Here is a 15,376-nt window from a genome sequence, read left to right on the forward strand (position 1 = left end):
CCTTTTCAAGAAGTGCTATTATCATCATCTTATTAGATACCTTATAACCTTATAAGAAGTTTTTTTCTTCAGAGGGAAGGAAAAAACACAAATACGTGCCATTTTTTTCCCCAGTCAGCAAGATTTTCTATTTGTATTTAAAGCAGACAGAATAATGTACTAATCTGAGCCGGCACCACCCACCAGAGTTCTCAGACACAAAAATGAGCAGCACACAGTAGGCACTCAAAATACAGGACAACAGGGGCATGGGGATCACAGGGAATGTGCATAGAGCAATGACAATGACTGCTACGTAGAGGACTAAGTCTGTGTCCCTCTAAGTGATTGCCTCAGGCCATCCTGACTGTGACTGCAATAGCATTCTTTTACTATAAGAAGCCTTGTGGAAAGCCACCAGGGACACAAATGGATATCAGACATGGCACCTGTTTTCAGAAAGCGAGAGAATGTAATTCTACTTCCCGGGCCAACCCAGCAAGCAGGCCCTTCCAGCTCGTCCCAAACCTCTGGTTTCAATGATAGAAACTATCTTCTCCCCCTCAGCCTTCCATTCCCAACCATCAATGGGCAGCAGCGATTGCAGAGGTAGGTCTCATGTACTATGTTCTCCAAGTTCAGGCAGCTTGATCTACTCCTGGAATCTGAGTGACTATACCAATTCTTTGCTATTCCCCCAATCTAAGCTCATTCGTGAGTATATCTGCACCATGAGACACCAGCATTCTTTGGGGACTCCAATTTTTACAATCTAATTGGGTATAAAGAGATTCAGAATATGGACCAGAAATACTTAGACCATCTGTCAGAGTTCAAATTCACACAATATATATTCAAGTTTATTGAAATTCTACTAAAAATAGCATAGTACTTGCTATGCCTGCTGTGTCAAGTGCCAGAGCTGTGTTATCTCATTTAACCCTCACAACATTCCTATGAAGTAGATTTATTATTCCCCTTTTACAGAAGAGGAATCTGAGGCTCAGAGTGGTTAACAAGTGTTTGAACCAGGTTTTGAACTCAGGGAGTTGAGTTTCAGAGTCCATGATCTTACATAGGACATCTTACAAAAGAACAATAATGGAGATCACAAACTCATTCTACATAGCATAAAGTGAAGAGATGGCCACAAACAACTTTTTTAATCCCGGTGGCTCCCCACCCAATACAGATTCACCTGATAAGGGCCATCCTTCACATTCACTGCATGCCCTCTTGGCTTGGTCAGATGTAAACACCCTGATGCCTGCATCTTCTCAAAGCACACTCAGCTAGGAAAAGATGAGCCCAAAGTAAGGACTGATCCTCTCCCACGCTTCATCGACAAAGCCTACCAATCTCGCCCCTCATCAAACTCAGATGTTTCTCATCCCAGAAAAATGTGTGACTGGGTCCAAGGCTAGAAGAAGAGGTCTTGAATGATGTCCACCTCTCCACTGTGGAAAATTCCCCATTATCATTTTCCAGCAGTGAAGAATCCTAATTTCCATTTTCACAGTGTCCTTGCAGATTTTGAATCTTTCCAATTTCCCAACACAGGGGAGGAGAAGAAGGTGGTGGAGAAGGAGGAGGAGGAGAAGGAGGAGGAGGAGAAGAAGAAAGAGGAGGAGGAGGGGTAGGAGGAGGAGGAGGAGGAGGAGGCAGTAAAGGGGAAAAGGCACTAGCAGCATCTATTTTCTTTGCAAAGAAAATCATTGCAAAATTATTTAGGAAAAGGAAAATAGAAAAAAATAGCACAACAAAGTTAGAGACTTATCATCAAAGATTATTTCATGTTTCCCTCGCTTTTTGTAACTGTCCCCACCCAACCTCATTCCTCAAGAAATCTGAAAATGCAATCAGGTTTTAAAAGCTCTTGCTAGGAGCATGCTGCCTGAGTGCTGGGGGGAACGTGGCTCCACTTCCCTCAAACCTCACAGGATATCAATTGAGGACCCCAAGTCTAGGGCGTAGCCTTATATTCACAGAAGTACAAGGGCTCTAATGTTGGGTGTAAGCAATTAACATAATTGTCTGGATGGACTATTGAGCATTGCCTCAATATTTCAGGAAGATGAGGAAGCTATCGGTCAGCTCCACTCCACTGAAACACTCCACTATTACCAGGAGTACCTTCTAATTATTTGAGGAAAAATATCCTTTTTTTGTGATGCAAAAACAGCCACAATTGTTCCCCTCTTTGCAATGTGACATTACAGCCCTTGCCATCAACAGGTGGCTTCCATTTCCCATCCTATGAATTTGGATTGACCTTGTAACTTATTTTGAGTATAAGTTACAAGTGCTGGCATAATAATTGTGATTCTATGGCCTTGCAGCTTCCACTCTCAGAACTCAGCCATTCCACTAAATGAACTAGCCTACTGGAGGCTGAGAGACCACACTGGCCACATCCAAGTCAGCCTGGCCTTCCCAGCTGAAGCCTCAGACACAGAAACCACTGACGATGAGGATAGCTAAATGCCCATTCCACAGTTAGCCACAGATGAAAGAAGGAGCCCAGCTAAGGCAAGAAAAATGGTCCATGTGAGTCCATCCCAAATTATAAACCCAAAGAAGAGTGATCTAAATAGATGTTTGTTGTTTTAAAGCACAAAATTTTCATGTGGTTTGTTACTCAGCAATGGCTGACTGATACATATATTCCTTAAATACCTACAACAGATAATTAAGGGGGAATGAAAAGATGAAAGGGAAAGCCCTTACACCATATAATTCGTAATTCCAAAAGGGATGATCAAATGCTGCTATCTTCCTTCATAAAGCAAATATATTTATAGTATGTTCATCAGCATTACTGTCTAATAACAATCCAAAGTAAATCATGAATATAAAAAATATTTACCTTTTGTGGAAATGACAATGTAATATAGAGGAAGGAGTGTTGGGGGGTAATTAATAGACATGCATTTTAACTTTGATGCTTTTACCAGTTAGCTAGTGACTGTGGCAGATCCACTCCCTCACCCTCAGTTCTAACAGACAAAACTGAAGGAATGGATGTGACAACATTTAAGGCGGCATAGAGAGGAATGGAAGCTAGTTAGTCCCCCTGGAACAACTAATAAACAACCAGGAACAACTAGTAAATAATCTGGATTGGGAGGAGTGCCCAAGATCGCAGCATAAAATCTGTAAGTAAAAACTGTGGACCCATGCCGAGCGCCCCCTCTCCCCATGGCAGCCCAAACTGCAAAGCCTTGCTGTGCTAGAGAGCAGCACTCTCTGAACAAGTGAATATACCTCAGCCCAGCTCCAAATGAGGTTTTACTTAACAAATGTTGACTGCTCAATACAAGCTATGAATCCCCAACAAGCAAACAGAGGCTTTTGGTGATGACTGACCTTGGAGAGCTGGAGGACCTCTCTGGGAGGGAGGGGGAGCCCAGAGGATGGGGTGCTGTCTCTGGCTGACAGGTGAAACTTAGGGTGGCCATGGACTAGCCCTGAATGGGGGCTTTCTGTCCCTCTTTCAGTTCAGTGGAGAAGTCTCAGCCATTTTCAGTTCCCGGCACTCTGACCCAGACAAGGGTGGAGACAGCACAGGCATAGACTATGCAAATGCAAATGATATCTTCCCAGGGGGTGTATTTTCCCTAAGAGGAAAGAGATGGTGCCAAGCTCTACTACCTGCTTTCCATTCAGAACCAGACCCAGAACCTGGGGGAAAACAGCCACAGGCCACACCTCTTACACCAATCTAGAGCTACAGGCTGACAAGTGCCACCTGTTTGGTAGGAAAGCAAAATGGCTTGAGGCCTCAAAGGGTGTATTAATCTTCTAAGATACACCCCCAGAGAGACATGATACTATTGCCTCCTGCTGAGACCTGAGCCTGTTCTGGTCTGGGAAAACCAGATTGGTGTAACCAAGGAAACCACATGCCTAAACAACAGAAAACTACAATCTACACTAAGAAAAACAAAGTTATGGCCCAGTCAAAGGAACAAACTCACACTTCAACTGAGATACAGGAATTGAAACAACTAATACTAAATCAATTCAAAAAGCTTAGGGAAGATATGGCAAAAGAGATGAAGCGTATAATGAAAACACTGGGCGTACATAAGGTAGAAATAGAAAGTACGAAAAAACAACTGGCAGAATTTATGGAAATGAAAAGTGCAACACAAGAGATGAAAGACACAATGGAGAAATACAACAGCAGATCTCAAGAGGCAGAAGAAAACACTCAGGAACTAGAGAACAAGGCACCTGAAAGCCTACACACAAAAGAACAGATAGAGAAAAGAATGGAAAAATATGAACAATGTCTCCAGGAATTGAATGACAACATGAAATGCAGGAATGTATGTGTCATGGGTGTCCCAGAAGGAGAAGAGAAGGGAAAAGGGGCAGAAGCAATAACAGAGGAAATAATCAATGAAAATTTCCCATCTCTTATGAAAGACATAAAATTACAGATCCAAGAAGTGCAGTGTACCCCAAACAGAATAGATGTGAATAGGCCTATGCCAAGACACTTAATAATCAGATTATCAAACATCAAAGATAAAGAGAGAATCCTGAAAGCAGCAAGAGAAAAGCAATCCATCACATATAAAGGAAGCTTGATAAGATTATATGTGGATTTCTCAATAGAAACCACAGAGGCAAGAAGGAAGTGGGGTGATATATGTAAGATACTGAAAGAGAAAAACCACCAACTAGAATCCTATATCTGGCAAAACTGTCCTTCAAATATGAGAGAGAACTTAAAATATTCTCTGACAAACAGACAATGGCAGAGTTTGTGAACAAGATACCTGTGCTACAGGAAATACTAAAAGGAGCACTATAGACGGAAAGGAAAAGACAGGAGTGAGAGGTTTGGAAAACAATTTTGGGAGATAGTAGCACAGCAATGTAAGTACACTGAACAAAGATGACTGTGAGTATAGTTGAAAAAGAAAGGTTAGGAGCATGTGGGACACCAGAAGGAAAGAGGAAAGATAAAGACTGTGACTGTATAACTCAGTGAAACCTAAGATGCTCAATGATTGTGACAAAAGGAACAAATATGTTTTTACATGAGGGAGAACATAAGAATGTCAACATTGCAAGGTGTTAAAAATAGGGTGGGATTGGGGGAAAAATATAATCAATGCAAACTAGAGACTACAATTAACAGAAACATTGTATTATGCTTCCTTTAATGTAATAAAGGCAATATACCAAAACTAAATGCGTATGGGGGGAGACGTAGGGGAGGGGTATGGGACTCTTGGCATTGGGGATGTTGTCTCTTTATTCTACTTTAGTTTAATGCTATCTTTCTTTTTATCGCTTCTTAGCTGTCATGTTTTTGTTTTTCCTCTGTCTTCTTTTTTTCTTTTGTCTCTCTACCTTCTTTGACTCTTCCTTCTTCTTTGTGGAAGAAATGGAGATGTCCTTATACAGATAGTGGTAATGGTGGTGAATACATAAATACATGACTATACAAGGAACCATTGATTGTTTACTTAGTATGGAATGTATGGTGCGTGAACAAAACCATCTTTAAAAAAAAAAATGGGCTGATGAAGAAACCTTGAGGGCACTCTATTAAGTGAAATAAGACAGACACATAAGGACATATATTGCAGGGTCTCACTGATATGAGCTAGTTATAATATGTAAACTCATAGACATGAAATGTAAGTTACCAGGATATAGAATGAGGCTAAAGAATGGGGAGCAGTTGCTTATTATGAGCAGAATGTTCAACTAGGGTGAATTTAAACATTTAGAAGTGGACAGAGGTGATGGTAGCATGTTGTGAGAATGACTAACAGTGCTGAATGGTGCATGAATGTGGTGGAAAGGGTAAGCTCAGAGTCACGTATGTCACCAGAAGGAAAGTTGGAGGTTAAAAGATGGGAATGTATAAAACAGTGAATCTTGTGGTGGACAATGTCCGTGATTAACATACAAATATTAGAAATCTCTCTCACAAACTAGAACAAATGCATGACACCATAACTAGAAGTTAATAATAGAGGGACATACAGGAAAAAAAATACCTACTGCAAACTATATACTACAGTTAGTAGTATATTAACATTCTTTCTTCAACTAACAAACGTACTATACCAAAAATATGAATCAATAATGGGGGGGGGCAGTGGCTAGGGGTATGGGAGGATTTGAGTTTTCTTCTTTTGTCTTTATCTCTTTTCTGGAGTAATGAAAATGTTCTAAAAATTGAAAAAAAAATTAATTGTGGTGATGGATGCACAGCTGTATGACGGTACCATGGGCAACTGATTGTACACTTTGAATCTTTTGATAATTTCATGGTTTGTGAACAATCTCAATTTAAAAAAAAAATTTCTATAAGGGAATAAAACACTGCCTTTACCCTCCAACTAATAGTTATTGAGTACTTGCAGTGTGGCATGGATGGTCCCAAGTCATGAAGATTTAGCAGTGAAAAGGACAGACATGCATCTCCCCAGTGGAGTGTTGGTGCATCATTGCATCCACCTAAGAGAGCCATTTATGCCCTTCTCTTCCCTAATCTGTGTTCAGTGATGACATGTTGGTAGCCTGAGATCAGCCATGGCAGAAGGATTTACACCATGGAAATTGGCAAATGCTACAAATCATTTTCCCCCTAGGAGATCTGATATTAAACATTCACCAGGACAACACTGGACTCTGACCGCACTGGGCTGACATTCTAACAGGGGAGCTTGATGTTACATAACTATGTAAAAGACATTTGATTGCAACTGTGAGAAGTGTGACAAAGCAGGGGAGGAAGCAATGCCTTGGGAGATAACACCTTCCGAGCAGAGGGAGAGCACTGTGAAGGCTCCAGGCAGAAAGGAATATTCCACACCTGGAGAAATGGAAGAAGATCAATGTGGTTACTATGGCTGGACTACAAAAGGTGAGGAGCCAAGAGCTTGAGGTGAAGGTGTGCGGGACACTGATTACGTGCTTCGACTTGGCGGGCCTGGGCTGGGGGACCTGATCAGCCCCTGGGGAGGGTGGTGGGCACGGGTGACAGCGCCCTCCACTGCCCCCCAGGCCTGAGAAAGTGAGGCCGGAGGCAGGCCCCATTTCCTCACCCAAAATACCACCGTTAGGGGAGGCTTGCCGGAGGGAACCGCCTTTTCCCCACCCCCTTATCTTGCCCGGACACTCCCCGTTGCCAGTGCAACTCCCATCACCACCAGTGCGCATACATTGTTGCCAGACACCGTTGCCAGAACAACTCCCGCCCCTTTTCAAACAACCTCCGTGCTCTCTTAGAACCAATCCTAACCTCCGCACCCTCTCAGAACCAATCCTAGCCTTTATCCCCTCAGCATTGGCTTTTAACAACCCCCGCCCTCTATGCCAGCCTATATAACCTGTGCTCACCCCTAATAAACTCTCTTGGCTTCTTCACCCTCAAAGAACCGTGTCCTGCCTGTTCCTTCTCGCCGCCCTCCACACCTTGCACGCCTCCGCCGGGGACCGGGCCCAGTCCCCCGCCTCGCCTTCGCCTCCGGGAAAGAGCCCCCGCCGCCGGTACCCTCCGAGCAACGCCGAGAGCCGAGGGTTCAGCAACCGGCCGCCCCCCCCCCCAGACAAATCAACTGCGACTGCAACTGGCGCCCAACGTGGGGCACCTGCAATTGGACGTCCTCTCCACGCAGCGGTCCAGTGATGCCACCCGCTCGCCCGGACGCCTCTCCAGCTCCCCTTCTCCTCGCCTGCAAGGTAAGGGCCGCCTCTCCCTCGCCGCTCCTGGAGCCGCCTCTCCCTCGCCGCTCCGCGTCAGGGGCCGCCTCTCCCTCGCCGCTCCGGAGCCGCTCCTCCCTTCCCCACTACCCATTCTTCCGTCTGCGTCTCGTCCTTTTCTTCTATGACCCCCATTCCTCCTAACACTCTCCCTCTTCCCCTCCATTACCTTGCTGTAGTCCTTTGTGTCTTTGTTTCTTTGTTTGGCACCGTGTGCCTCTTTGCAACCGCCCCCCCAGACTGCTCCAAAATGGCGAACTTCCTCCTTCTTCTTCTACTGAGGGGAGGAAGTGCTCTAGTGATGACGTCAGCCCTAAGCCAGGCGGAAACCGCATGCGCTTTACCCCGCCCTTTCACAGGGCAGAGCTAGTCCGCCATCTTATGCCTTAGGCCCCGCCCTTTCACAGGGCAGAGCTAGTCCGCCATCTTGTGTCTTAGCCACGCCTACCGCGCCGCCATCTTGCAACGCTTGGGGCCTCCCACTTCCGCCTCCCCCTTCGACAAGCTCCCCCTCGGAGCCGCTGCCGGCAGCTGCCGCCGCCCCTCCCACCCCGCCGACTAACAACCCCTGGCTGCCTTCTACACCTCTTCTACACCTCAAGAACAGCGCTGCCCCTACCCCCACTCCCGTGCCAGGCCCTGTACTTTGAGTGCACCCTGCTAAAAGCTGGCTTAGAAAAATTTGCCCCGCAGTGCGGCTCTGGATCAGCCTAGCTTCAGATCTAGTCACCCTGGCTGTTCATGTCTTTGGAGAGCCGCCGGAAAAAATTGTTTGGCCCCTGGACGCAGGCCAAACCCGCCTGCTCATACGTGATAACCCAAACATGCAAATCCTCTTAGAAGGATTTCAGAGGGAATTCAGCTGCCACTATCCTAGCCATCGACTGTTACAGGGGCTCGCCAAGCTTCCCTTCCGCAGCCCCTTCCATCCTTTCCCCTCCTCTGCACCCATCCCGGGTACCACTACCGTCTTTACTGACGCCTCCAAAACCCGTTTCGCCTTCCTCTCTTATTCCCAGGACCACCCGGAACCCCGCCTATTCAGTTATGTCAACCTTCACTCAGTCCAAGTGGGGGAAATCTTGGCAGTGTCATACGCGCTAAACACCCACTGTAACCACCCAGTAAACATTTTCACAGACAGCCTCTACACGTATCAGGTCTGCCGAGTCCTCGCGTTTTCCACCTTTTTCCCGGGAAACTCGGCCATTGATAAAGCCCTTTCTGAGCATCCTGGAGCATCGACAGGATCCTTGGTTCATTAGCCACATTCGTAGTCACTCAGGCCTTCCGGGGCCCCTAGCTAATGGCAATAATATAGTAGACCAAGCGGTCTCAGCTCAGAATACCCAAGCTATACTAACCCACACGGCAGCCCCTCCGGGGGATGCTGTTAACCAGGCCAAGTTATTGCATTCCAGGTTTCACTTTTCGGCTACGTCGTTACATCATTTATGTGGCCTCCCCCTAGACACCTGTAAACATCTTGTCCGCAATTGTGCAACTTGTGCGCCCTTTGCGCCGCTTGGCCCCCTGCAACCTCAGGGAGTCAACCCACGAGGCCTAAAACCCAATTCTAGATGGCAAATGGACGTAACTCACGTTCCGTCCTTTGGACGCCTCAAATATGTGCATGTAATAATTGACACCTTCTCGGCCATGTGTTATGCAGTCCCCCTTGCCGGGGAAACGGCCAAACACTGTATCAAGGCCCTAAGACAAGGAATTCTCTTCATGGGAGTTCCCTGGGACCTAAAAACAGACAATGGGCCTGCCTATCGCAGTGCCTCCTTTGCGGCCTTCCTTCAGTTATATAACATCACCCATCATTTCGGCATCCCCTATAATCCTCAGGGTCAAGCCATTGTGGAAGCCGTCTATCGCCGCTTAAAAACACAAATTGAAAAAGAGAGGGCAATGCTCCCCCAGGCAACTCCAGGGGACCTTATCATAGCAGCCCTTATTCACCTTAATCTACTCACATTCAATAAAGAAGGGCTTTCGCCCCTACATAAACATTGGGGGCCCTCGTATAGGCCCACCCAGGCCCCGATGGTTTACTGGAAGGACCCAGAGAATAATGCCTGGAAGGGTCCCTCCCCACTCCTCGCCCAGGGGCGCGGGTTTGCTTGTGTTTTCCCAGATGATGCAGCACAACCAATCTGGATCCCTGGAAGGGCAATCCGGCCCACCACCAGCAACCACGCGTCTAACGAGACGAGAACGCCGTCGTCTCCGCAACCTGGTGCACCAGATGACAACAGTACACCTGGGCCTGGACCCCAGTCCGAGTGAACCCCCTTTTTCCACAGCCCTCCAGCCGCACCTCAGCTCCAACCAGCCGCACCTCAGCTGCAAACAATGCATCGCCAACCCCACCACCCCGACCTCCTCTACCCCCCTCTCGCTACTCCTCTCCCCTCCTCGGCCTTATCCAAGCGGCCTTCACCTCAGTGAATTCCTCCAACCCCAATCTTACCTCCTCTTGTTGGCTTTGCCTCTCCACCTCCTTCCCCCTGTATGAGCCAGTTGCCTCCAACCTCTCCTTTTCAGAAAACACAGAGGACAGCCCCTCGAAATGCAATTGGAATACCTCTGCCGTCCCCCTAACCTTTCATTCAGTCTCCTTTACAGGAAAGTGCATCCGCCCTCGCTCAAGTAACTCTCCCAACCTCACAGCTTGTGCCAACTACTCATCTCCCAGCAGCTCTGCCAAGTTTCTTATTCCCCACAACTCCTCCCAATGGCTGTGCTCCTCTACAGGACTTACTCCCTGCCTTAATGTGCAAACCCTCAATACCACTAATGTAACTTGCCTCCTAATTGTCCTTATCCCTAGGGTCTTATACCACAGCGAGGAAGACTTCTTCCTCCGCCTGGAAAGAACTGCAGATCCCGCCCTTCTGCAAAAGCGAGAGCCCATCACCGCCCTCACAATTGCCTCCCTCCTAGGTCCTGCAGGCGCTGGCACCGGAATCGCTGCGTTAGCCAGTCAAGGTTCCGCCCTAACTCACCTCCGGGCGGCTGTTGACGAGGACATTCGTCACCTACAAAACGCTATTTCCCATCTTAAAAATTCTGTTAACTCCCTCTCTGAGGTCGTGCTCCAAAACCGTCGAGGTCTCGATCTTCTTCTCCTCAAAGAAGGAGGCCTTTGCGCCGCCCTAGGAGAAGAATGCTGTGTTTATGCCAATTCCACAAGTCTCGCCGAAGACAGCCTAAAGAAAGTCCGAGAGGGACTAGAACAGCGCAAAAGGGACCGTGAAGCTGCCAACTATTGGTCCCACATCTTTACCTCCCTCCTCCCTTACCTCCTCCCCCTCATAGGCCCCCTACTAATAATTATTCTAGCTCTCACCCTAGGACCCTGGGTTATCCGCAGACTTCGCCAACTTGCTAAAAGCCAGGCCAATACCAATGCTGTCCTCTCATCATTTGTGCAAGTCCAGTATCAACAACTTGCCTCCACTGAAGAAGCTAACCCTCCGCAGCATCGCCACCCTTGTCCATCCCGCAAGCAGCGAGGCCCCTGTCAAGCGCCCGGGCGCCACACCAACGCCGAGCTCCAGCCTCGCTGAGCCACCGTCAACCCCTTTTCCCCTCCCCGGCCTCCCCCTTCCCTCATCCCTTAGCGGACCTCTCCGGTAAGCTTCTTCCTTCAATTAGAAAAGAAGGGGGAAATGCGGGATACTGATTACGTGCTTCGACTTGGCGGGCCTGGGCTGGGGGACCTGATCAGCCCCTGGGGAGGGTGGTGGGCACGGGTGACAGCGCCCTCCACTGCCCCCCAGGCCTGAGAAAGTGAGGCCGGAGGCAGGCCCCATTTCCTCACCCAAAATACCACCGTTAGGGGAGGCTTGCCGGAGGGAACCGCCTTTTCCCCACCCCCTTATCTTGCCCGGACACTCCCCGTTGCCAGTGCAACTCCCATCACCACCAGTGCGCATACATTGTTGCCAGACACCGTTGCCAGAACAACTCCCACCCCTTTTCAAACAACCTCCGTGCTCTCTTAGAACCAATCCTAACCTCCGCACCCTCTCAGAACCAATCCTAGCCTTTATCCCCTCAGCATTGGCTTGTAACAACCCCCGCCCTCTATGCCAGCCTATATAACCTGTGCTCACCCCTAATAAACTCTCTTGGCTTCTTCACCCTCAAAGAACCGTGTCCTGCCTGTTCCTTCTCGCCGCCCTCCACACCTTGCACGCCTCCACCGGGGACCGGGCCCAGTCCCCCGCCTCGCCTTCGCCTCCGGGAAAGAGCCCCCGCCGCCGGTACCCTCCGAGCAACGCCGAGAGCCGAGGGTTTAGCAACCGGCCGCCCCCCCCCCAGACAAATCAACTGCGACCGCAAAGGTGGAGATGGATGCTTTAAAGACTGTGCAACTCAGTGAAGGGTGTGGTGCCTTTCATGAGGTAGCAAGACCAGGTCCGGGCAAAAGGAAGGAAGACCATGATGCTAATTTCGGAAATGCAGGGGTTTTAGGTATCTCAGGGCTAGGCTATTGGCTGATAATGTAAAACTGGGAGCCATGTGTCCAGATGGTAAATGAAGGAGTAAGTCAGATGAGGCTCTATAAAAAGTGGGTAGGAAAGGCCTGAGACTTGAAGCCAGCAATGCAGACGGAGATGAGTGACCAGTGTGATGGATCGAACTGTGTCCCCCAAAAAGGATGATGAAGTCCTAATCCCAGGTCCTCAGAATGTGACCTTATTTGAAAATAGAGTCGTTACAAATGGAATTAGGCAATTAAAAGTGAGTTCATACTGGAGTAAGATGGGTCTTTAATCCATTATGACTGATGTCATTATAAGAAAAGGAAATTTGGAAAAAGACCGAGGGGAGAACGTCATGAGGCAGAAAAGGCTATGAACTGCTGGCAAGCTCCCACCAGAGGCCAAGAGGGGCAAAGAACAGATATTTCCCTACAGACCTCAGAGGAAGCACAGCCTTGCCAACACCTGGCTCTGGTACTTGTTTCTCCAGAGCTGTGAAACAATGAATTTCTGTTTGTGGTACCTGTTACGGCAGCCCGAGGAAACTAAGACAGCCAAGGGGATGGGAAACACAGGAGATCAAGGAAGTCAAGGAAATAAAATGTTTTAAGAAAAATAGGATGATCAATAATGTATCATTCTGTTAAAAGATGAAGCACCAAGAGAGCTAAAAATGACCAGTATGTTTTGAAATGTGACAGCCACCAGAAAGAGTAGCTTGGAGGAGTGACAGGTACGGAATCCAAGTCGATAGGTATCAAGGCGTTGGTGAAAAGTAAGAAATGGAGGCAGACTGTCGGCAAATCTTTCAAGACGTTTGCTGTGAATAAAAGGGAAGCCGCCAGTAAGGGTCAAAAGAGGGTACAGTGTAGGGTTTTCTTTTAAAATGGGAGAGGCTTGCCATGTTTAAAATCGATGGTACAGCTCTAGTTAAAGGGGAAAATTGATGACACAAGAAAGAAAAGGGATAAGCATCAACGTAAAAGCATTGCTAAGGCAGGGTCCAGGCCCATGGAGGTAGGGATGGCCTTAGAAAGGAGGAAGGAATCAGAGGGAGAGCTGAAGACAAAGGTGGGCTTCTGGGGCTAAGCGCAGGAGGCAGGTCGACAAGCCCTGTAGTGCTTTCTCCCTTCTCCAGGAGGCTGGAGGTCCATAAACTACTAAAAGTGAGGCAGCTGGAGACTGCAGCAAGGAGGAGTTTTTAATGAATAAGTAATACTAGGAAACAGCACTGGCTTCAGGCCCTGACAGTCCTAGATTTCCACCACTTACTAGCCTGTAATTGCACAGCCTTTCTAAGTCTCATTCATGTGACAAACATTGACTGAGCACTTACTGTATACTGGGGAGTATACTGGAAATGCCAGAACCAAAGGGACAAGGTTCTTGAATTCAAGGAAGGATCTCATAATCTACTGGGCAAGTAAAATGGGACAAAAGACAAAATTAGCATAGCATGAAAAGTTCTCCAGTGGAAGGAAGCATGAAATACTCTAGGAGTGCAGAAGACAGAGATTCACTCTAGATTGGCAGGGTTTGAGATGGCCTTCCAGGGGAAGAACCACCATGGCATTGCCTCATTTTCCACAATGCAAAATCAGGAAAATCAATCAACTGATTAATTAATAAGGTCATCTATGAAAGGCATTGTTCTAGTTTGCTAATGCTGCAGAATGCAAAACACCAGAGATTGATAGGCTTTTATAAAATGGGGGTTTATTTCACTACACAGTTACAGTCTTAAGGCCACAAAATGTCCAAGGTAACACCTCAGCAATCGGGTACCTTCACCAGAGGATGGCCAATGGCATCCGGAAAACCTCTGCCAGCTAGGAAGGCAGCTGGTGTCTGCTCCAAAGCTCCGGCCTCAAAACGGCTTTCTCCCAGGACGTTCCTTTCTAGCAAGCTTGCTTCTCTTCAAAACATCATGCCCAGCTGCACTCAGTTAGTTCCCTCTCTCTGAGTCAGCTCATTTATATAGCTCCACCGATCAAGGCCCACCCCGAATGGGCGGGGCCATGCCTCCATGGGAACATCGCATCAGAATCATTACCCACAGGTGAGTGGGGCACATTCCAAGCAAATCCAACCATCACCAAAACGTCTCCTCACAAGACCACAAAGATAATGGCATTTGGGGGACACAATACTTTCAAACCGGCACATTCCATCCCCTGGACCCCAAAATGACATTATCTTTCCAAATACAAAATACATCCATTTCATCACAATATCACAAAAACTTACATCATTTCAGTAACAAAAGTTAAGTACAAAATCCCATCAAAATCAATTTAGGCATGGTCAGTCCTAAGGCATAATTTTTCTTTAGCTGTGGATCTGTGAACTTAGAACAAGTTATGTGCTCCCAATATACAAAGGAAAGACATTCACAGGATAAACATTTCCACTGCCATAAGGAGAAACAGTAAGGAAAACAGGGTTAACAGGAGCAAAACAGTTCCTAAAACCCGCAGGACAAACTCCATTAGATTTCAAAGTCTGAGAGTCATTAACAGAACAATGTTGCATCCTTGGGGCTTGAGAGAGCAGGGAGTCTAATGCTTCCTAAGTGCCTTTGTGGCAGCCCTTTCCTCTCCAAATGCTTGGGTGAGTGCTCCAACATATCCACACATTGGGGAGACCACCTTCTTGGCCCCACCCTCCTCAAACCTCGGGGCAGCTCCCGGATTCCTTTCCATCTCCAGGGCACACGCTCAACCCCTTCAGAACAGTGGGGTGGCAGCCAGGCTCTCCCCAGTTCCCTAGAAATGTGCTCCACCCTCTTTGGGACCTGAGGTGACAAAACTCTTCCAGAGCATCGAGGCGGAAAGCCCACCCTCGACCTCCAGGGCAAACTCACCCTTTCTATGCGTGTGGGCTGCTCCGCTCTCCCAGCCCGAGACCTCCTGACTCCAGACCTCAACCTCCATGGCTCTGTCTTTGAAGAGATTTTTCCTTTAATTTTTTCCTTGTCTGTCTCCTCCAGTCCAGACCGGCAATGGCTCTGTCTATAAAGATCTAGCAAAAATTCTGTTGGCTTTGCATGAAGCATGCAGGGGTCAAAGCCATCAGACAACAGGACTTTCCACAAATCCTTTCTGCTTAACTCCTTTTCCAATCTTGGCTTGTACTGAAATGGTGGCTGGGTTCCATGTTTGGTT

At 47.6% G+C, this 15,376-nt stretch overlaps 1 protein-coding gene across 5 annotated transcripts in view; it reads right to left on the reverse strand.

The window, feature by feature from the left end:
• Positions 1–15,376, reverse strand: part of PLCB1 (phospholipase C beta 1) — an 856,401-nt gene that overhangs the window by 812,243 nt on the left and 28,782 nt on the right. The window lies entirely within an intron of this gene.

The sequence above is a fragment of the Choloepus didactylus genome, chromosome 19 (genome assembly GCF_015220235.1).
Source record: "Choloepus didactylus isolate mChoDid1 chromosome 19, mChoDid1.pri, whole genome shotgun sequence".
Lineage (NCBI taxonomy): Eukaryota > Metazoa > Chordata > Mammalia > Pilosa > Megalonychidae > Choloepus > Choloepus didactylus.